The sequence below is a fragment of the Pristiophorus japonicus genome, chromosome 20 (assembly GCF_044704955.1).
Source record: "Pristiophorus japonicus isolate sPriJap1 chromosome 20, sPriJap1.hap1, whole genome shotgun sequence".
NCBI classification, from domain to species: Eukaryota; Metazoa; Chordata; class Chondrichthyes; family Pristiophoridae; genus Pristiophorus; species Pristiophorus japonicus.
In genome coordinates this window covers 79,734,231-79,758,662 of record NC_091996.1, presented here as the reverse complement: position 1 = coordinate 79,758,662, position 24,432 = coordinate 79,734,231, and the positions used below count along the sequence as shown (strand labels likewise).

Here is a 24,432-nt window from a genome sequence, read left to right as displayed (position 1 = left end):
TATTTGTGTCTTGAATTAAACTTTGTGGCGTCTGACTCCCGTTCCTGCCTCTGCTGAATAAGAAAGGAGGGTTTGACGTTGACCAGACTGCACTGCCCCTGATATTTGTGAGCTCATCCTTTATATTCAGTGGTTTCTCGCTCTTTGATGGGCTGCAGTGTAGCGGATATCACGTTGGCGTCACACGCGAAAGGTTCCCGGTGGATCCGTTTTCTCCCACTGAAAGTTATCTATTTATTGAAGTTAAATAAAGAGCAATTAAGGAATAAAGGAGCCCTTTTGCCAGGAGAATAAATAGCAAATAAAAACAGCAAATGCTGGAAATCTCATCAGGTCAGGCATCATTTGCCAGGAGACTAAACTTGCCTCCGATTCTTCATCCACAGTAAGTTTAGGGAAATTCCAACGTCCTGGGCCTGTACAAAGTTTCTACGGATTACGGGATTTACGCATATCTTGCCCAGCAAATATCCTCAAAAACCTTGCAGCTGAAAAATCAAGTGCACAGCGTAATTTTACAGGCGCAAGTGTTTAAAAACACTCATAACCACAATAAAATAAAATAAATGCAATGTATTGTGTAAAACTCTGCCAACTAAGGTAAATTTATTTTTAACCCGAATTACAAAGCTTAAAAAAAATTGGAACAATCTTGTTTTTTTCTAATGCGTTTATTAACTTTAATTTCAATTAATTTTAATTATGTGATGTCTGTTTTTTATTATTTCTTAGTGTGTGTGTGTTTTTTGTTCCCATGAATAGCCCTGAGAACTCGTAGGTACGCGAGTCTCATTGCTATTAATGGGAAAGCTGTGGAATACGTACCTGATTGGCTGAGCAGTCACACGTGGGATCCCTCCGGACGGGAGCGTGCTTCGCAGCGCGGGAAGAGAAGGCCACCCCAGTGGAATCCACGGTGCCTCCTAGACCACCAGGTAGGTTCGTAAAACATCTCCGGTCGGAAGGGAATTGCCCGTGGGAAGCCTCCAACCGGAATTTTTGGGCCAATATTCCCACCCGGATTGTTTTGCAGACTTACAGTCGATATTTCAAAAACTGAACTGTAATAATTTCAGGAGCTTTAATCATCGATGACATTTTACACCCTATCTGACTTAACACACTCTGTATTTTATCAGATTGGTTTAAAATGTTCATTGCTCAAAAGACAAGGAACCTGGGGTATTTATGTTCAATTTATTTCACAGCAAATATATTCTGAAATGATATTTCTGCCCGGGCTTGAACCAGGGACCTTTTGTGTGTGAAAGACTAACATGATAACTGCAACACTACGGAAACCCCTGCTTAACTGCCTGCCCAGAGAGAAGTGTTAAGCCAGAAGGTGTAATTCTGAATCCCTTTCTGTGAAAAAATCATTACACAAACATTTCTCTGACCGAAGCTGCACAAGTCAAAAATGTTCCTTTCAAAGTCGTTAAACTCCCAAATTTCCGTGCCCCCCGAATCTTCTGAATCAGAAAGCTCTAGTTGTACCGATTCAATCCATAAATAAAAAATAAAAACAGAATTGCTGGCAATCTCAGCTGGTCAGACAGCATCAGCGTTTTTACCAGGAGACTAAGCTCGCCTCCGATTGTTCATCCACAGCAAGTTTAAACATAATATAGAATCATGGAACGGTTACAGCACGGAAGTAGTCCGTTCGGCCTGTCGAGCCCGTGCCGACTCTCAGCTAGTCCCACTCCTCCGGCCTTTACCCGTACCCCTGAGATATTGTACCTTCAGATACTTATCCAAATTGATTTTGAAAGATAAGGTTAATTCTGCCTCTGCCACACTTTCAGGCAGCGCATTCTGGATCCTAACCACTCGCTGCCAAATGGCCTCCTCCTGTTCCTATGTTCCTGTGTATAAAGTCTGGGAAACACGAGATCAATTCCTGCCACTCTCACAGCCTTCCTAAATATAGCACCGTCATTCTATTCTCGTAAAACCAGCTCCTGAAGTATCGGCCAACTGTGTTGGTTGGAGCTCTGGTTATGTTCCTTAGACAACATCTACCACTGTGTGTCTGTAGTGTCGTGGTTATCATGTTCCACAAACACACCAAAGGTCCCCGCGTGGAATCATTTTGAAAACATTAAAAAGGGCCGAATGGCCGACTCCTGTTCCTAATTCTTACGTTCTTATGATCTTATGTCCTTTCACTGGAGAACAATCTCTCCCCTGAACATGCATGAGGAGCAAGTTCCAACAAAATATTTCCACCCGGTGAGCTTTCCCGTGTGAGGCAAACGTGTTAAACGCTACACTGTGGACACATCTCCACTTGCAGCACCAGGTCAGACAGAAATGTTAAGCGAGCAGCTGAACTGCTGAATCCCACTTTTAAGGACTTTGTCGTGGTGTCAGAACAAATTCTGGGTGAGCCTCCATTTGCCGGCGAAGTTTGAACTTGCGGTTAGAACTTTTGCAAAGAATGACTGCATTTTTACGTGGCCTTTCAACAACTCAGGATATCCCCAAGTGATTTAAAGTCAATGAAGTACCGATGAAGCCTTGTAATGTGGGGAAAGATGTGCCCCAATCACCCCACACGCATCTGAACTCTTTCCGAAGCAGGAGAGTGTGTAACCTGGGTCTATAACATAAAGTAATGGGCTCATTAACGATTAAAGCACATTATTAATCCTCTCACACACCTCAATTATGTTTATGCAATGCATCGATGGAAACTTCAACAACTGAACTTTACTGCGTTAAGGAACTTTAATCATTGAAGAAGTTTTATCCCCTATCTGATTTTACACACACTGTATTTTAGGAGAGTGAGTTAAAATGCCCATCGCTCATGATACAAGGAACCTGGGGCGACTTTTTAAAAGGTATCCCACAGAAAAATATTTGCTTAAATAATGTTTCTGTCCGTGCTCAAACCGAGGATATTTCACATGTGCAGCGAAGGTGATAACCGTTACACGACGGAAACCTCTGCTTACACCTCGAAAAAAAGCATCTTGCAGCGCTGCCTCACTTCCCAGCAGCAGATCAAAGCCGCAAACAAACCCATCGATTATTCCCACTTCCCCACCTCCACAGATACTGCCCGACCTGCTGAGTGTTTCCAGCATTTTCTGTTTTTACTGAATACACAAACACGGGTATTCGTTCAAAATCAAACTGGAGGTGGCCACACACAGATTGAACAGAGCCAGAGAGACAGACAGGATCGGGAAACACCGGGAAATGGGACGAAACCAACAGGCACCTGGCTGCAATCACCGACAGGGACGTGTGATTTACATAATCCTGGCGAGCTCAGTAGATACAGCATGAGGCTCTTATTCTCAGGGTTGTGGGTTTAAGCCCCACATTGGGTGAATCATTATTGTTAAATTTTATGTCGCTTTCTCGGGCAAACTTCATTAATTAACCGATCAGCTTCTTTTGCACAGTGTTAATGTAAACTGAGGGAAAGTCGACAATTGAATAATTGGTTCTGTGCTTTGCATGTTAACTGTTAAACCATATCCCATTTTACACACTGTACTTCAGGCATCTGATTCAGAATGTTCATTGTAACATGAATGTGCCCCTGGGGAAACAGTGAGACTGGATTTAGAGCAAGGGTCTGGTTATTGTGAAACAGCAAACACAATATCAATTCCGGAAGAACAACAGCTAAATTAACTGATTTGAACACACAGCCTCCTGATCGGGAGTTAGACCCGTAACCTTTGCACCACGATGTCGAGATTCTACAACAGTCCCAGCGGATCGGAAGGTCGCAAATGTAACATCGCTATTCAAGAAAGGAGGGAGAGAGAAAACCGGTGGGGGAGACTAGAACTAGATCTTAGAAAAAGGGGCCGCCCATTTAAAACTGAGATGGGGAGAAATTTCTTCCCTCAGAGGGTTGTAAATCTGTGGAATTCGCTGCCTCAGAGAGCTGTGGAAGCTGGGACATTGAATATATTTAAGACAGAAATCGATCATTTCTTAAATGATAAGGGGATAAGCGGTTATTGGAAGCGGGCGGGGAAGTGGAGCTGAGTCAATGATCAGATCAGCCATGATCTTATTAAATGGTGGAGCAGGCTCGAGGGACGGTGTGGCTTACTCCTGCTCCTATTTCTTTTCGTATAACTGGAACACAAGGGGACAGATGTTGTGTGCAGCTACACAAAGCCCTGGTTAGACCTCACTTGGTGGACTGTGTTCAGTTCTGGTACCGCACAGGCAGCATCAGCTTTTTTGCCAGGAGACTAAACTCGCCTCCGATTGTTCATCCACAGCAAGTTTAAACATAATGTTCCCGCCCAGGAAATTTTCACATGTAAAGTAAACATGAGAACCACCACACTCCAGAAACATGTGTTACAATAAGCACAACAGAGGGGAGCTGAACAGTGAGCTCCCTCGGTGCTGATCGGGACCGATGCTGATGTGGAAGCAAGTCATCCTCGACTCCGGGGGACTGCCTCAGAAGAAGAGAGGAGGATCAGGAATGTGTTGGCTCACCTTAAACAACTTCTGTCCCTCACTGAAAGCTCTCAATCCTTCTCCTCCGCTGCCCTTTACAGAAATGTCACGTAATTACCACCCACCATGTTCACTTCCATATCCTCACAGTTGGCCACAGAGACTCCTGCCGTCTCCCCGCGATCAGCGAACTCACCCAGTTTGTAAAGTTACAACCGGAACAAGTGTCCCGCAAAGGGCTGGAGAAGCCAGAGAGTCTGTAAACTCAGTGTGTAACAGAAAGTAACGGGGTTATTAACGGTGATTACAGCAATTCATCTTCATCATAGGCAGTCCCTCGAAATCGAGGAAGACTTGCTTCCACTCTAAAAGTGAGTTCTCAGGTGACTGAACCGTCCAATACAGGAATTACAATCTCTGTCACAGGTGGGACAGACCGTGGTTGAAGGAAAGGGTGGGTGGGACTGGTTTGCCACACGCTCCTTCCGCTGCCTGTGCATGTGTTCTGCATGCTCTCGACGATGAGACTCGAGGTGCTCAGCACCCTCCAGATGCTCTTCCTCCACTGAGGGTGGTCTTTATCCAGGGACTCCCAGGTGTCGGTGGGGATGTTGCATTTTATGAAGTGGCTTTGAGGGTCCTTGAAACGTTTCCACTGCTCACCTGGGGCTCGCTTGCGGTGTAGGAGTTCCGAGTAGAGCGCTTGCTTTTGGAGTCTTGTGTCAGGCATGCGAACAATGAGGCCCATCCAACAGAGCTGGTCGAGTGTGGTCAGTGCTTCGATGCTGGGGATGTTGGCCTGATTGAGGACGCTAACGTTGGTGCGTCTGTCCTCCGAGGGGATTTGCAGGATTTTGCAGAAACATCATTGATGGTATTTCTCCAGTGACTTGAGGTGCCCACTGTATAAGGTCCATGTCTCTGAGCCATACAGGAGGACGGGTATCACTACAGCCCTGTAGACCATGAGCTTAGTGGCAGATTTGAGGGCCTGGTCTTCGAACACTCTCCTCCTCAGGCGGCCGAAGGCTGCACTGGCGCACTGGAGGCAGTGTTGAACCTCGTCGTCGATGCCTGCCCTCGCTGATAATAGGCTCCCGAGGTATGCAATTATTCATCCTCTCACAGACCTCAATTATTTTCATGTGATAAACTGATTGAGAATAGAAAGAGGGTTAGTGCTCGAGATCTTAACCACTCGACCACCAAGGAAAAATTACGATAATTGTATATATTATATATATATATATATATCTATACAAATAGAATCATAGAATCAGAAAGTTTCAGCACAGAGTGAGGCCATTTCAGCCCATCGTGTCCGCACCGGCCGACCAAGAGCTATCCAGCCTAATCCCACTTTCCAGCTCTCAGTCCAGAGCTCTGTAGGCTGCGGCACTTTAAGTGCACATCCACGTATCTTTTAAATGTGGTGAGGGTCCCTCCCTCTACCACCCTTTCAGGCATTGAGTTCCAGACCCCACCACCCTCTGGATGATGAAATGTCCCCTCATATCTCCTCCAAACTTCCCCCAATTACTTTAATTCTACGCCCCTTGGTTGTTGACCCCTCTGCCAAGGGAAACAGGACCTTCCAATCCATTCTATCCAGGCCCCTCAATTTTATACACCTCAATCAGGTCTCCGCTCAGGAGCCTCTGTTGCAAAGAAAACAGATTCAGCATCTCCAAACTATCCTCATAGCCAAAATTCTCCAGACCAGGCAACATTCTAGTAAATCTCCTCTGCACCCTTTCCAGTGAAATCACATCTTTCCTGTAATGTGGTGACTAGAACTGCACGCAGTACTCCAGCTGTGGTGTAGCCAGTGTTTTGTACAGTTCAACCATAACCTCCTTTTTTTTTTAATTTTTTTTTTTGAAATTCGTAGCCAATCGTTCCAATTCTTTGTCAAATCACAAACGCCAGAGGTCACCTTGCACATGCCAAGGATCACTCTGCGCCAATGCTCTTAGCCAAAAGGCCTAGAGCCACTGCACCGTTCCTGGAAGTACTGCAATACCAGGTTCGTGCCATGGAGGTGGATGGGTCAAGCCACCCCACACACCTCCGTGAAGGTGGATGGGTCAAGCCACCCCACCCACCTCCTGTTTCCAAAAAGGCAAGCATATACCTTCCTGACCAGGGAGAAACCACCCGGAGGTCATGGTGGCTGGTCAGGTCAGTTACGCATGATCTTAGCCAAAAGGCCATAACCTCCTTGCTCTTGTATTCCATGCCTTGACTAATAAAGGCAAGTATTCCATATGCCTTCTTAAACACATTAACTACCTGGCCTGCTACCTTCAGGGATCTGCGGACCTGTACTCCAAGGTCCCTTTGTTCCTCTACACTTTTCATTGTCGTACCATTTAATGTGTATTCCCTTGCCTTGTTAAACCTCCCCAAATGTATTACCTCACACTTATCTGGATTGAATTCCATTTGCCACAGTTCTGCCCACCTGACCAGTACATTGATCATCATCATCATAGGCGGTCCCTCGATCGAGGACGATTTGCTTCCATGAGTTCACAGGAGTTTCGATGAAGGACCCGATGTTCCAGTCCTGAATCCAATTGAGTGGGTGGAAGATCCCTTTGTGTGGATTTTTTTAACGTGAGGTGACTGTTGCACATCAGCAATCACACGGGCTTGACAGAGCTGGGTCTTGGTCCAGTGGAAAGGGTTAACCAAGACGACAGGAGACCAGCTCTGCTGCATGGACCCAGTGCCCACACATATCGCAGTGTGGGCTGGGCCCATGCTGCCCCTGGGCCGTTGGCTCTTCTGGGCCCCGTCCCCTCATCTGTCGCACCTCCTCCACGATCTGTCACCGCTCCTCCACCATAAACATTCACCGCATCTCGCCACAAACACTCACCACTCATCCACCCCGACCTTCCCACTCTTCTGTACCTGGGCCCTGCCAATGTTCTTGCTCACGCTCCAAAATGACGACCAGGGTTTTGATGACGTCACCCAGACGCCCATCTCAAAAACGTCGGTATTTGTTTAAATACCTTAAAAATGTTAACATATATGGAATGAAGCTTGAAGCACCTCCCGGAATTCCTTGCAAGATGGGATTATGGTTTGTTGATCCAGATTCCAGAATTCATGGAGAGATGTTACCCGTGGTATAAGGTGGTGTGGCTGGATTCCGATGGACTGCATGGATAGCTTACCAACTTCGCTTGTTGTTTTAGTATCATCGCGCTGGTCCCTCGGAGAACAGTGTGAAGTGGTGGGAGGATCAATGTGGCCAGGATTCGTGTCCTGGTCAATATTTATCCCTCAATCAACATCACAGAGACAGATGATCTGGTCATCATCACACTGCTGCCTATAGGAGCCTGCCGTGTGCAAATTGGCGGCTGTGTCTCCCACACTACAAGAGTGACCGCACTTCAAAAAGTACTTCATTGGCTGCAAAGCGCCTTGAGACATCCATTGATATCTTCCTGTAGTCCGCCACTTTCTTCTTCATTATCAACCACTCAGCCTATTTTAGTGTCATCTGCAAACTTCTTACTCATACCCTCAACATTTAAGTCCAAGTCATTGATGTATACCACAAAAAGCAAGGGACCCAGCACTGAGCCCTGCGGAACCCCACTGGATCACAAAATCAACCATCAACCATTACGCTTTGATTCCTGCCTCTGAACAAATTTTGGACCCAACTTGCCACTTTGCCCTTGAATCCCATGAGCTTTTACATTCGTAACCAGTCTGCCAAGTGTGACCTTCTCAAAAGCTTTGCTAAAGTGCATATACATTACATCATACCACTGCCCTCATCAACCCTCCTGGTTACCTCCTCGAAAAATGCAATCAACTTAGTCAGACACGACCTTCCCTTGACAAATTCATGTTGACTATCCTTGATTAATCCATGTCTTTCCAAATGAAGATTTATCCTGTCCCTCAGGATTTTTACAAATAATTGCAAAAGGTTCGGCTGGCCAGCCTGTATTTACTCAATCCCTTTCTCCCTTTTTAAACAAAGGTACAACATTAGCAGTGCTCCAATCCTCTGGCCCCGCATCTCTCGCCAGTGAGGATTGGACAATGGTGGTCAGAGCCTCTGCTATTTCCTCTTTTGCTGCTCTTATCAGCCTGAGATACATTTCATCCGGGCCTGGGGATTTATCCACTTTCAAAGCTGCTAAGCCACCAATACTTCCTCTCTCACTATGTTTATTTCATCTAATATTTCACACTTCTCCACCCTTATTGCAAAGTCCACATCGCCCCTCTCTTTTGTGAAAACAGATGCAAAGTTTTCATAAAGAATCCTACCCAAGCCTTCCGCCTCCGCGTACAGATTCCCTTAATGGACTCTAATAGGCCCCACTCTTTCTCTAGTTATCATCATGCTCTTAATGTATTTATAAAACATCTTTGGGTTTTCCCAGATTTAATTGCCAACATTCTCTCATGCTCTCTCTTTGCTTTCCTGATATATTTTTTAATTGCACCTCTGCACCTCGAGAGTTTCTGCAGTATTGAGTTATCGGTATCTGTCATAAGCTTCCCTTTTTTTCGTTAACTTTCCCTGTATGTCCCCTGACATCCCGGGAGCTCTAGATTTGTTAGTCCCACCTTTGTTTTAAGGGAACATACTTGCTCTGTACCCTCAGGATCTCCTCCTTGAATACCTCCCACTGCTCTGACACTGATTTTAAGCAAGTAGCCGTTCTCAGTCCACTTTGGCGAAATTCCATCTCAGCTCAGTAAAATTGGCTTTACCCCAATTGAGAACTTTTATTCCTGGTCCCCTTTGTCCTGTTCCATAACTACCCTAAACCTTACTGAGTATGATCACTCGCACCAAAATGCTCTCCCACTGATACCCCTTCTACCTGCCCCTCTTCGATCACAAGACCCAGTCCAGAACCGCCCCTCCCTTGATGGGCTTGTTACATACTGGATAAAGAAGTTCTCCTGAATGCATTTCAGGAATTCTCCACCATCTGTACCATTCACACTATCATTTTCCCAGTTAATATTCGGGTAGTTAAAATCCTCCACCAATACAGCTCTATAGGTTTTGCACTTCTCAACAATCTGCCCATATACTTGTTCTTCTATCTCCCTCTAACTGCCCGGGGGTCTATAGTGCACTCCCAGTAGTGTGATCGCCCCTTTTTTGTTCTTTCATTCAACCCACATGGCCTCGTTTGATGACCCCTCTAACACATCTTTCCTTTTCACAGCTGCAGGATCCGTCAATAATCTCTCACAACTCAACTGAAAGCAGCCGGAATGTGCAGCTTTGAGAGGGGCTTTCTGCACCGTCAGGGCTGGAAACTGTAGAGTTTGAATGTGTACCGAACTGTACAGAGTATTCAACAAATATAGCAGGACTGGGAGACATTGTGCTTTGTTAATACTGAACCAGAAATGCACATTATTCAATGCTTCTCATATTTAATTGAGCATGTTTTCAGCTGGTTTTGAAACGGGAACCTTTTGCGTGTTAAGCGAATGTGATGACCACTACACTACGGAACACACGCTTTCAAAGCAGACTGCAACCTGAATGCAGCAACTTAGACCGCTCGGCCATCCTGACTGCTCAATATTATGTGTGGCCACCTGCAGTTTGATTTTGAACTTTTGTGTCCTGTCACATGAAGTAAATGAGGACAGCAGGCGTATCTCTGCCTGACACCGGGGAAACAGTGAGACAGACCTTGGAGCAAGGGTCTGGTTATTGCGAAACAGCAAAGAAAATATTAATTCTGGAATTACCCAAAAGAACAGGGACCTCAACATGATTTAAACATGCAACTTTCTGATCAAGAGGCAGACACACCACCGCTGCATCACGAGACCTAAACAGTGAGTCTGAGATGTTCGTCAAAATGAAGGTTCTGCAATAAAAGGGGCTTTAAAATCCCCGCCCATTCCCACCGGCAGTGCTCACCTGCCAGTCACCACATGTTTATTTGTTAAACTTTTGTGTTGCTTTCACGGGAAAGCATCATTAATTAACCCATCACCTTATTTTGCACAATGAAAGAAATGCTAACTGAGGGAGAGTTGATACTTTAATCAATAAATACAGCAAATGCTGGAAATCTCAGCAGGTCAGGCAGCATTTGCTCGGAGACTCAACTCGGCTCTGATTGTTCATCCACAGCAAGTTTAAACATAATTCTCCCACTTGGGATCGAACCAGGGACCTTACACGTATAGAGCAAACGTGACAACCACTACACTGCGGAAACCTCTGGCAAAGCAGCCCCAACAGAGCTGACCAGTGAGCTCCCTCTGTGCTGATCGGGAATGTGCTGGCTCACCTTAAACAACTTCTGTCCCACACTCAAAGCTCTCAATCCTTCTCCTCTGCTGCCTTGACAGAAATGTCACGGATCACCCAGCCACCGTGTTCACTTCCACATCCTCACAGTGGGGCCACAGAGGCTCCTACCGTCTCCCCGCGATCAGCGAACTCACCCAGTTTGTAAAATTAAACCCCGAACACCTGTCCGGCAAAGGGTAGGAGAAGCGGGAGAGTGTGTAAGCTCGTTCTGTAACAGATAGTAGTGGGGTTATTAACGGCGATTACAGCAATTATTAATCCTCTCACACACCTCAATTATGTTTCTGCGATGAACTGATTGAGAATGGAAAGAGGTTTAAAGCTCGAGATCTTAACCACTCGACCAGAGAACAGCTTCGATAATTTGTATAAATATAAAAATATATATTTATTTATGGACCTGAATATCAACGGCTAGCTGCCGAGACCTCATGGCGCGACGGTCGTGCATCTAACTTTGAGCGAGAGAAATTGTTCCACAGTGACACCCATTTCATCTTTTGTTCCCTTTTAAACACTAGAAACTGAGACAGGGGAATAAATAGAGAAACCAAAGCTCAACGATACAGACAAGAGGAAGAGAGAAGGGGAAACACTGTCCCCACCCAGAACTAATGCAGAAACCCCTCTGCTGCGCTCGGGGTGGCCACCCACAGCCTGGATACACTAACATCCCAACAGCTCATTGACTGTCGGAGTGGGACCATGCGGCGCTTCAGAAGACAGGTCTAAAAAGCAAAGTCACTGAATCGATCTCATGTGCTCCTTCTGCCAAGAATAGCTACACACAAAAAATGCTTTTATAAAAGTTACACCTTATCTCCAGGTTTGTCAAAAAGTTAGCTTGTTGGTCAAGGGGTATGATTCTTGTTTCTGGCTTGTTAATTGAAATTTGTGAGAGATCCCGGCCGAGCCCATTATTCTGCCGCGAATTTTGAAATTACATCGAACTTTTGCAAAGAAGGACTTACATTTCTGCAATGCCTTTCAGGAACTCATGATGCCCCAAAGCACTTTACAGTCGTTGAGTTATGTTTGAAGTGTTGTAGTGTGGGGAAAGATGTGCCCAAATCACCCCACACGAACCTCAACTCTTTGCGAAGGAGTTCGGTGCAAATAATCAGGTGCCTCAGGGACTTAGACTTTCTTTGAATGAGTTCTGCTTGGACCTGTATTCAAGCTTGAAACAGCAACTGGGCTTCCATCTCACGGGAGCAGCGTGTAGCGGTTAGCGAGTAGGTGACGAGGTTTGGGGTTGATGTACGTCACTTTCAATCTTTGAAATTTCACCAAGCAAAGAAATGATGAATCCAACTGTCCCTGTAATCCTTTTGTTCAGGTTTAATCACAGGAATATCTGCAGTCAGGAGGTGAAAAGTAATTAAAACCTACGACCGGCTTCGGGACAATCAGAATACTTTGTCACGGACAAGGCACTGGAAGGCTGGAAGGTAGATCACACCGGTTGCAGGAGAGCTGGTTGGTGGTGACATGGAAGTGTCTGCAGTGTGCGGGACCAGACTGCTTCCACACATCCACAATGAATGTCCCACCCTTTATTTGGGAAAAGTACAACTGAGAGTGGACAAGTTCCATCCCGGTCGGAGCATTCTGAAGCTTTAACTGACTGACACCCTGGTTTGGGATGTCTTGCAATTTACATTTAAGTTAGTCTCTGTGGCGCAATGGGTTAGTGCATTCGGCTGTTAACCGAACGGTTGGTGGTTTGAGCCCACCCAGGGACGATGCCTTTAACTGTTTTTTCCCCGAGGATTCGGTGCCGCACAGTTCCAGGTTGTCATTGTGCGTTTTGGCTGCACGAATATATTCCGCAAACATTGCCAGCTGTGCTGTTATCCAGTGAGTTCCCACTCCAATACTTTTATGAACATTTAGTTCATGGAAAACGATAACAATTTTTTACATGGACCATGGTCCTCCATCCAGTCCACGAGAAATAAATTACGTTATTGTGTTTAAAGGAACTGGTGGAAATTGTCTGACCTATCCTTATGGCTTTGCTCAGATTCTGAGAGTTAACAGTTTGCGAAGAATTATCTCATGCCCAATGCCAAGCACGAAAATGTCTCTCAGCATTTGTTCTAGGAATCCCTTAAATTCGCAATGTCCTGCGAGGCGCCTTAATTCGGCAACATAGCTCACCACTTCCTGGCCCTCCGACCGTTGGCTTGTGTAGAACCGATACCTCGCCATCAGATCGCTTTCTTTAGGATTTAGATGCTCGCAGACCAGCGTACACAATTCTTCATAGGATTTAGTTGTTGGTGTCACCAGAGCTAGAAGATTCTTCATGACGCCATAGGTTGTTGCCCCACAGACGGTAAGGAGGGTCACCCTTCATTTGGCAGCGTTCTCGTCCCCTTCCAGCTCGTTGGCCACGAAGTATTGGTCGAGTCTCTCCACAAAGGCTTCGCAATCGTCCACTTCTGAGAATTTCTCCAGGATACCAACTATTGCTTGCATTTTTGCATGGTTGTTCATTTTCTCGTCACCAATTGATACGGTCATAATAAAGGATGAAACTTAGTATTGTGAACAATGAGTAAGTGTGACCTTAGCTCCTTTAATAAGACTCCAGGGTACAGGTACCTCGTGGGTGGCCTGCTTATATACCATGCTCCCAAGGGACACTGGGATCCCTTGGGACTCCGACAGGTAGGCCCTCTGGTGGTGGTGTGTACAGGTTGTCAAGGGTTAAATACATAACACAAGATGTGTACAGAAATCAACCATCAAAAGCCCTGTCATTAACCGCAAGAGGTTTCCTGCAATTTTCTGATCGCAAAGCGCTTTCAGTCCTTGTCCTTAAAATTGCAGACGTGGAAATTGGGGAGTTTAATGACTTTGAAAGGAGGACATTGTTGTTTGATGCCGTTCTGGTCAGAGAAATGTTTGTGAAAGGAACTTTTTGCAGAGAGAGGGATTGAGCATTTCAGCTTGTTCCTGAACATTTCTCTCTGGGCACTGAGCTAAGCAGCAGTTTCTGTCGTGTCGTGGTTATCACATTTCCCTCACACGTGAAAAGTTCCCGGTTCAAGCCTGCGCAGAAACATTATTTCTCAAACAAAAACTTGTCTGCAATAAAATTAAATAAAAGCTGTTTTGGATACATTGTTGAATGAGCAATGAACATTTAAAACCAGTCTCCTCAAATACAGATTGTGTAAAATCAGATCGGGGATAAAACTTCATCAAGGATTAAAGTTTCATGAATTATTAAAGTTCACTTATTGAAGTTTTGACTGTCCCTGTTAGCATTTCATTCATTCTGTGAAACAACACGATCGGTTTATACCAGCAGATCTAAGCTGCATTTGAAACCACAAACAACTCATTAATTATTCGCTTTTCCCCAGTTCCAGAGCTCAGAGGGTTATTGTCCATCCCTGGGATGCAAGCTACCTCAGACCCAGGCCAAAGCTCCCCGTACACCGGGCACAGGCTCAGGAAAACCCGGGGGAGAGGTTATCCCGGTCACTGGGCCTTCCAGCAACACTGAACAAGCGCCCGGTCTGAAACTTTCCAGAGTAATAACTTGTAACTGGAGCATCTAACAGTAAGGACGGCCGAGCGGTCTGAGGCACTGCTTTCATTATTTGATTAAATTATCAATTCTCCCTCAGTTCGCATTTTTATCATTGTGCAAAAGAAGATCATGGGTTCATTAATGATATTTACCTGCGAAAGCAACATAAAAGTTTAATGAAAAGTAATCGCCCAACGTGGGGCTCGAACGCACGACCCTGAGATTAAGAGTTTCATGCTATACCGACTGAGCTAGCCGGGCTTCACAAAATTTGCTCTGTCAATCCCCTTCAGAATATTGTCCGTTTCAATGAGATCACCTCTCATTCTTCGAAACTCCAGAGAGTATCTGCATATTCTGCACAATCTCTCACCAGAAGACAGTCCTCTCATCCCAGGAATCAATCTGGTGAACCTCTGTTGTACCACCTCCAAGGCAAGTGTATCCTTCCTCAGATAAGGAGACCAAAACTGTGTGCAGTACTCCAGGTGTGATCTCACCAGGGCCCTGTACAATTGGAGCAAGACCTCCTTAGTCTTGTACTATGGGCTGTTTATTAGGTACTATGGGCCGAATATCCTGTTTTTCTGCTGATTCTACGGTTGTATAAAAAGTTATTAAAATTCGACAGTCACTCGGCAAACATATTTGTATTTCCTTCAGTGTGCAACACATGTGGGTGGATTAATGAAGATTGAAACAATTATTCAGTATCTCACAGACTTGAATTATTTTTGTCAACTTGTTCTGTAAAAATGCTTTCCCTGACCAGGAATCAAACCCAGACCACGGCAGTGAGAACACCAAATCCTAACCACTAGACTACCAGGTAACACTGCTTGCAGCCTCTGTGATAGCTTTAAATATAGTCAGCTTACAATCACAGCTGAGAATTGTGCGGTGACACGGCGTGTAACTGGATTTGCTGGGAGCAGCGTGGAGGCCCCGACCTGCGTGAGAACACCAGCGGCAGGTTGGGGCCATAAAAGGAGCGGTGAGCGGCGGCCTGGGAGCAGCGTGGTGGTGTACCACGGCAAGGTACAGCGCGAGCTGGTGCAGGAGGGCGACGGCAGCGAAGAGTGACGTCATCAAAGTCCAGGTTGGTGATTGGAGCGTGGGCAGGTACAGCAGGAGCAGCGAGAGACTGTGGAGGGATGTGATCGGGGCCCAGGGGCGGGGTGAGTTCGGGGCCAGGGGCCCAGGGGCAGCACGAGCCAGCCGACACTGCGATATGTGTGGGCACTGGGTCCGTGCAGCAGAGCTGGTCTCCAGTCGTCTTGGTTAACCCTTGCCACTGGACCAAGACCTCGCTCTGTCAAGCCCGTGTGATGGCTGGGGTGCAACGGCCACCACACGTTAAAAAAATCCACGCACAGGTATCTTCCACCCTTCAACATGCAGTTCGGGACCTGGAATATTAGGTCCATCATTGAAACACCTGTGAACTCATCCTTTTTTGGCGTGGAAGCAAGTCATCCTCGCTTCGAGGGACTGCCTATGATGATGATGAACTGGATTTGCTGCAGTCCGCGGGCAGCAGGTGATGAAAGCGGGCGTGAGAGGGTGAGTGACAGGTGGGCACTGCTTCTGATGCTGTCTGACCCACGCTGGGAGTGGCCAGGGATTTTAAAGCCCTTTCATTGCCCCAATTCAGGGTAAATGAAACTGTGTTTCAGGAACCTTCATGTATATAAACATGGGCGCTCTGCGCTGTGGACCTCGTGGTGTAACGTAGTGTGTCTGACTCCAGATCAGAAGGCTGCGTGTTTATATCACGTCGGGGTCACTGTACTTTTCCATATTGTGCTTCCGGAATTGAGATTTTCTTTGCTGTCTCACAATTTGCTTTCCCACCCATCTTTGTATCATCAGCAAACTTGGCTCCATTACACTCGGTCCCTATATCCCTGGGATAGGGGAGGGAAGACACACCGGAGAAGTGTGAGCTTGTGGACCGGAGAAGTTGCAGCTGCTGGAGCTGTGCGTTTTATCGGGGAGGGACGGGGGGAGAGCCCGCCGAGCGACCGGAGAAGCTGAGAAGCTGCTGTGCTTTTCATCGGGTTTGACACTGTTTAAAAATGGCAGAGTGCCAAGTTTTCTCTCCCTACTGCCCATGTGCGAAGGTGCCGGCAGTGTTTTCGGCGCAGGCATTTGGCTCCGCCCCCCACTTCACCATCGACACCACGCCAGGACTCCGGGGACTGTACACAGCGGCCAGGATGGGGCGAGTTTTTCCCCGAGCCGTTTCCAGCACGCAATGTCGGTGCGCTTGAGGTCAGTGCGCCGACAAAACTGCTTGGGGAAAATCTAGCCCTTGAAGAGTAAGGAGTACACTGAAGGAAATACAAATATGTTTGCCGAGCAACTGTCAATTTTAATAACTTTTTATACAACCATCGAATCAGCAAAAAAACAGGGCACTCGGCCCATAGTACCTAATATATAGCCCACAGTACAAGAGTAAGGAAGTCTTGTTACAATTGTACAGGGCCCTGGTGAGACCACACCTGGAGTACTGCACACAGTTTTGGTCTCCTTATTTGAGGAAGGAAATAGTTGCCTGGGAGGTGGTACAACAGAGGTTCACCAGATTGATTCCTGGGATGAGAGGACTGTCTTAAGGAGAGAGATTGTGTAGAATGGGCCGATACTCTCCGGAGTTTAGAAGAATGAGAAGTGATCTCATTGAAACACACAATATTCTGAAGGGGATTGACAGGGTAGATGCTGAGAGGTTGTTTCCCCCGGGCTGGAGTGTCTCGAACCAGGGGCCACAGTCTCAGGTTAAGGGGTCGGCCATTTAAGACAGAGATGAGGAGGAATTTCTTCACTCAGAGGGTTATGAATCTGTGGAATTTTCTGCCCCACAGGCCTGTGGATGCTGAGTCTCTGAATATATTCAAGGCTGCGTTAGATAGATTTTTGGAGTCTCGGGGAATCAAGGGATCGAGAGATCACTGGAGTTTGGAAGAATGAGAGGGGATCTCATGGAAACATATAATATTCTGACGGGACTGGACAGGTCCCGATGTTGGGGAAGTCCACAACCAGGGGTCAGAGTCTAAGGGATAAGGGGTAAGCCATTTAGGACTGAGATGAGGAGAAACTTCTTCGCTCAGAGAGTTGTTAACCTGTGGAATTCTCTGCCGCAGAGAGTTGTTGATGCCAGTTTGTTAGATATATTCAAGAGGGAGTTAGATGTGGCCCTTGTAGCTAAAGGGATCAAGGAGTATGGAGAGAAAGCAGGAAAGGAGTACTGAGCTGAATGATCATCCATGATCTTATTGAAGGGCGGTGCAGGCTCGAAGGGCCGAATGGCCTACTCCTGCACCTATTTTCTATGTTTCGATGTTTCTATGTCCTGCTACTGTTCTTTAATAATGGATTCCAACATTTTCCCAACCACAGATGTTAGGCTAACTGGTCTGTAGTTTCCTGATTTTTGTCTGCCTCCTTTTTTAAATAGGGGCGTTACATTTGCAGTTTTCCAATCTGCTGGGTCCTCCCCAGAATCCAGTGAGTGCATGTCCACAGATTCCTGAAAGTAGCAGGCCAGGTAGCTCAGGTGGTTGAGAAGAAATATGGAATGCTTGCCTTTATTAGCCGAGGCATCGAATACAAGAGATGGGGTCGGTGGGACAGGTTAGGTCACAGCTGGAGTACTGCTTGCAGTTCTGGTCGACATATTACAGGAAGGACGTGATTGCACTGAAGAGGGTACAGAGGAGATTTACGAGGATGTTGCCGGGAGTGGAGAATCTTAGCCATGAGGACAGATTAGATAGGCTGAGTTTGTTTTCCAAGGAACAGAGCCTCATTGAGGTGTATAAAATTATGAGGGTCCGAGATATAGTGGATAGAAAGGACCTTTTTCCCTTAGCAGAGGGATCAACAACAAGGAGGCATAAATTTGAAGTAATTGAGAGAAAGTTTAGAGGGGATATTTCTTCACGCAGAGGGTTGTGGGGGTCTGGAACTCACTGCCTGAAAGGGTGGTAGAGGCAGAATCCCTCACCACATTTAAAAAGTGCTTGGATGTGCACCTGAAGTGCCGTAACCTGCAGGGTTATGGACCTCGAGCTGGAAAGTGGGATTAGGATGGATAGCCTCTTGTTGGCCGGTGTGGACATGATGGACCGAAATGGCCTCCTTCCGTGCTGTAAACTTCTTTGATTCTATGAACTCGTTTGCAAAGAGTTGAGGTGATTTGGGCACATCTTTCCTCACATGACAACATTTCAAAGGCAACTCAACGGCTGTAAAATGCTTTGGGGCATCATGAGTTCCTGACAGACGCTGCAGAAATGCAAGTCCTTCTTTGCAAAATTTCAATGCAAACTCAAGCCTCGTCTGTGATTTGAAGCCAGGATTTTTCTGCAAATTTCAAGTAACAACCGCAAAGCAAGAATCATACCCCAAGACCAACAAACCACCTGCTTTGCAAATGTGGAGAGAAGATGTAACCATTATTGAAGCATTTTTAGTGTGTGTTGCTGTTCTTGATCGGCGGAGCACATGAGACGGAATCAGTGACTTTGTCTTTTCGACATGTTTTCTGAAGCATCGCACGGTCCCACTCCTTCAGCCAATGAGCTGTTGGGACGTTAATGTATCCATCATCATCATCATCATAGGCGGTCCCTCGAAACGAGGATGACTTGCTTCCACGCCGAAAAAGGATGAGTTCACAGGTGTTTCAATGAAGGACCCGAACGACATCCCAAAGGGTGGAAGATGCCTGTGCGTGGATTTTTTTAACGTGTGGTGGCCGTTGCACCCCAGCCATCACACGGGCTTGACAGAGCGAGGTCTTGGTCCAGTGACAAGGGTTATCCAAGACGACAGGCGACCAGCTCTGCTGCATGGACCTAGTGCACACACATATCGCAGTGTGGGCTGGCCCGTGCTAACCCTGGGCCCCTGGCCCCGAACTCATGCCTCCGCTGGGCCCCGATCACGTCCCTCTACAGTCTCTCGCCGCTCCTTTGCCCCGATCTCGCCGCTCCTGCTGTACCTGCCCACGCTCCAATCACCGACCTGGACCTTGATGACATCACACTTCGCTGCCGCCGCCCTCCTGCACCAGCTCGCGCTGCTCCCTGGAGTAGTCTCCCGGGACCTCCAAGCTGCTCCCAGGGCGGCTCGCCGTTCCTTTTATGGCCCCGACCTGCCGCTGGTGTTCTCCCGTTAGTGTATCCAGGCTGTGGGTGGCCACCCCGAGCGCAGCAGAGGGGTTTCTGCATTAGTTCTGGGTGGGGACAGTATCTTTCCCCTTCTCTCTTCCTCTTGTCTCTATCCCTGTGCTTTTATTTCTCTATTTATTTCCCCTGTCTCAGTTTCTAGCGTTTAAAAGGGAACAAAAGATGAAATGGGTGTCTCTGTGGAACAACTTCTCTCAATCAAAGTTAGACGCACTACCACTTCCCCATGAGGTCTAGGCAGCTCGCCATTGATATTCAGGTTCATATATAAATATATATAAATATATCTATATGTATCATAACCGTTCCCTGGTGGTCGAGGGGTTAAGATCCGGCGCACTAAACTGGTTTCAATTCTCGATCAATTCATCGGATAAAAATAATTGAGGTCTGTGAGACGATTAATAATTGCTGTAATCACCATGAATACCAATACTTTCTGCGATAGACCGAGCTTACAGACTATCTTGCTTCTCCTGCCCTTTGCCAGGCACGTGTTCGGGGTTTAATTTAGTAAACTGGGCGAGTTCGCTGATCGCGGGGAGACGGTAGGAGCCTCTGTGGCCCCACTGTGAGGATGTGGAAGTGAACACGGTGGCTGGGTGATCCGTGACATTTCTGTAAAGGGCAGCGGAGGAGAAGGATTGAGAGCTTTCAGTGTGGGACAGAAGTTGTTTCAGGTGAGCCAACACATTCCTGATCAGCACAGAGGGAGCTCACTGGTCAGCTCCCCTCTGTTGGGGCTGTTGTGCCAGAGGTTTCTGTAGTGTAGTGGTTATCACATTTGCTTTATAAGTGAAAAGTACCCGGTTTGATTCTGGGTAGAAACATTATGTTTAAACTTGCTATCTCGGAACAATCGGAGGAGAGTTTAGTGTCCTGGAAAATGCTGCCTGACCTGCTGAGATTTCCAGCATTTGCTGTTTTTATTTGCTATTTATTCTCCTGGTAAAAGGGCTCCCTTATTCCTTAATTGCTCTTTATTTAACCAATAAATAGATAACTTTGAGTGAGAGAAAACGGATCCACCGGGGACCTTTCGTGTGTGAGGCCAACGTGATATCCGCCACACTGCAGCCCATCAAAGGGCGAGAAACCACTGAATATAAAGGATGAGCTCACAAATATCAGGGGCAGTGCAGTCTGGTCAACGTCAAACCCTCCTTTCTTATTCAGCAGAGGCATGAACGGGAGTCAGACGTCACAAAGTTTAATTAAAGATACAAATACAAGTAAAACTTCCAAATCTTTTCACTGTAAAATTCTTTCACTTTATTTGTAATCCTACTGCGTTGGATCTGAAAATGAGCACCGTGGGATTTTATCTTCACTACAGATTCTATTTTCTATGCACGGAAGGAATAACCGATGCTGTTAAATTTGACAAAAGTTGCCCCAGATTCCCGGTGTCATCAGCAATGAAGATTTTGAAACAATCCCTGACAAAAATTGTGTAAAATGGGACCTGGTTTAACAGTTAACATGCAAAACACAGAAGAAATGTTTGAAGTATCGACTGTCCCTCAGTCAGCATTTCTTTCATTGTACAAATGAAGGTGACGGGTTAATTAATGATGCTTTTCCATGAACGCAATACAAAAGTTTAAGAAAAAAACATACGGTGACTGGCAGGTGAGCACTGCTTCTGACACCTGGTGGGAATGGGCGGGGAATTTAAAGCCCCTTGTATTGTGAAAGCTTCATATAGAGGAACATCTCACACACATTGTGTAGGCCTCGTGGCGCAACGGTAGCGTGTCTGACTCCAGATCAGAAGGTTGCGTGTTCAAATCACGTCAGGGTCACTGTTCTTTCAGAATTAATATTTTCTTTGCTGTTTGGCACTAACCAGACCCTTGCTCCAAGGTTTGTCTCATTGTTTCCCCGGTGTCAGGCAGAGATACGCCTGCTGTCCTCATTTACTTCATGTGACAGGACACAAAAGTTCAAAATCAACTTGCAGGTGGCCACACACACCGCCGAGTGGTCTGAGGTGCTGTGATTAGATCGCAGTTTTATCTGGAGGTGTGGGTTTGAATCCAACTTCTGACATTTCTTGTTTTTAATCATTAAGCGAAACTCATTGTTTGACACCACGACCAACTCCTTAAAAGTGGGATTCAGCAGTTCACCTGCTCGCTTAACATTTCCTTCTGACCTGGTGCTGAAAGTGGAGATGTTTCCGCAGTGTCGCGGTTAACACGTTCGCCTCACACGCGAAAGCTCACCAGGCGGGAATATTTTCTGTTGCTTTCTCCTCATGCATGCTCAGGGGCGAGTTTGTTCTCCTGTGAAAAGTTCATCAGATGATAAGCATGTAAGAATTAGGGGCCGGAGTACGCCATTCGGCCCCTCGAGCCTGGTCCACCATTCAAGAAGATCCTGGCAGTTCCTCGACAGCAAGTTTAAACATCTGGGGCGGAGCCAACAGGCGCCTGTCTGCAATCAGTGAGAGAACGGTATGTTTGGCAGAAGCCTGGCGAGCTCACTCGCTGGAATATCAGACTTTTAATCTCAGGGTCGTGGTTTCGACACCCACATTAGACATTTACATTTTTCATAGAATTATAGAATGATAGAAGTTTGCAGCACAGAAGGAGGCCATTTTGGCCCATCACTTCCGCCCCGGCCAACAAGAGGCGATCCAGCTTCATCCCACTTTCCAGCTCTGGGTCCATAACCCTGCAGGTTACGGCACTTCAGGTGCACATCCAAATACTTTTTACTTGTGGTATCTACCTCCGCCATTCTTTCAGGCAGCGAGTTCCTGACCCCCACAAACCTCTGCATGAAGAATTTTACCTTCAAATCCTCTTTAAACCTTCTACCAATTGCTTTAAATATATGCCCCCTGATTGTTGACCCCTCTGCTATCCACTATATCTAGGCCCCTCATAATTTTATACATCTCAATGTTGTCTCCCCTCAGCCTCCTCTGTTCCAATGAAAACAAACCCAGCCGATCCAATCTGTCCTCATAGCTAAGATTCTCCACGCCTGGCAACATCCTCGTAAATCTCCTCTGTACCCTCTCGTACAATCACATAATTCCTGTAATACGGTGACCAGAACTACATGCAATACTCCAGCTGTGGCCGAACCAGTGTTTTATACATTTCAAGCATAACCAACCTGCTCTTCTATCCCATGACTCAGCCAATAAAGGTAAGCATTCCATGCGCCTTCTGACCCACCTTATCCAACTGGCCTGCTACCTTCAGGGATCTGTGGACATGCACTCCAAGGTCCCTTTGTTGTTCCACACTTCTCAATGTCGGACCATTTAATGTGTGTTTCTTTCCTTGTTTGCCCTCCCCAAATGCACAGCCTCACACTTCTCTGGATTAAATTAGTATCACCTGAAAACGTTTTATATTTAAGTTTAGATCATTGATGTTGCCACTAAAAGCCAGGGACCTAGCACTGAGCCCTGTGGAACCCCACTGGAACCATCCTTCCAGTCCCAAACACTCCCATCAAACATTACCCTTTGCTTCCTGCCTCTGAGCCAATTTTGGATCCAACTTGCCACTTTGCCCTGGTCCCATGGGCTTTTACTTTCGTGACCAGTCTTCCATGTGGGAACTTGGCGAAAGCTTTGCTAAAATCCTGAAACACGACATCATACGCACTGCCCTCATCAATCCACTTGGTTACCTCCTCAAAAAATTCAATCAAGTGAGTCAGACAAGACCTTCCCTGAACAAATCCATGCTGACTATCCGTGATTAACCCATGTCTTTCTAAATGCAGAAATTAAATAATTGATAAATTTTATCCTGCTTTCACGGGAAAACACCATTAATTAACCGATGATCTTTGTTGTGCATGTATAAAATAAGTATACACCCTGTACACTCAATGGACAGTTACATAAGACCACTGGATGTATCTTCACACTGTATGCACTATGCTTGTACCACCAGAGGGTGCAACTGGTGGAGATCTCGGGGTCACCTGTACACAACAGGTAACCAGGTATAAAAGGGAGCTCACAGTACTGTACCCTCACTCAGGAGCTGCAATAAGTGGACTAAGGTCACCACAGATCAAGTACAATACCTTACCTCATGGAGTCATTACGAGAGTGCTTACAGACACAATAACTGGTGACGAGAATACGAATTTCCATGTGACAATGGCTAACCTTGGCACGTTTGAACAATTCGCCGATGGGGAAGATTGGGAGGCCTTTGTGGAAAGGCTCGAACACTTCTTTATTGCGAATGACATGGGGGGAGATGACCCAACCTCGCTGGCTGATAAGTGCAGAGCTATCCTGCTCAGCAGTTGTGGGCCCACCGTCTATGGCCTTGTCAGGGACCTGCTAGTCCCAGAGAAGACAATAACATATCTGGAGCTTGTAACGCTGGTACAGGAACAGCTCAAACCTAAAGAGAGCATCCTCACAGCCAGACACCGGTTCTCTCCCCACCGGTGGATCCGAAGGCCAAGAAATCGCAAAATATGCTGCAGACCTGAGACGATTGGCCGTACCATGTGATTTTAGCGATCACCTCACCGAAGCACTAAGGGACATCTTTGTTATTGGAATCGGTCACGAGGGCCTTCTCCACAGGCTGCTCTCTGCGGACACCACGGTCACCCTGCAGAAGGCAATTAATGTAAGCCAGGCGTTCATGATCTTGGCCTGCGATTCTAAGTGGATGTCTCACCCCCAGGACTCTAACCCAGCAAGTACTGTGAACCGACTGGTGCCTTTTAGAGGCAGGGCTGCTGCTAGCAGTCTCTCTCAGGGAAGAGAGAACAGAACCCCGAGTCCCACAATCCTGAGTCCGCCACATGTGGCCAACCGGCCAACCCCATGCTGGCGCTGTGGAGGAAATCACAGGGCCCACTAGTGCCGCTATAAAGACTATACTTGCAAAGGCTGTAACATGAAG

General features: G+C 46.6%; 3 non-coding genes across 3 annotated transcripts; 2 read left to right on the top strand and 1 right to left on the bottom strand.

Moving 5' to 3' along the window:
* Positions 1-12,451: 12,451 nt before the first annotated feature.
* On the top strand, positions 12,452-12,525 carry trnan-guu (transfer RNA asparagine (anticodon GUU)). The gene has a single exon. It is a non-coding gene; the product is annotated as a tRNA-Asn (tRNA).
* Positions 12,526-14,515: 1,990 nt separating this feature from the next.
* On the bottom strand, positions 14,516-14,588 carry trnak-cuu (transfer RNA lysine (anticodon CUU)). The gene has a single exon. It is a non-coding gene; the product is annotated as a tRNA-Lys (tRNA).
* Positions 14,589-21,261: 6,673 nt separating this feature from the next.
* On the top strand, positions 21,262-21,333 carry trnaw-cca (transfer RNA tryptophan (anticodon CCA)). Its single transcript has one exon. It is a non-coding gene; the product is annotated as a tRNA-Trp (tRNA).
* The last annotated feature ends 3,099 nt before the right edge of the window (positions 21,334-24,432 follow it).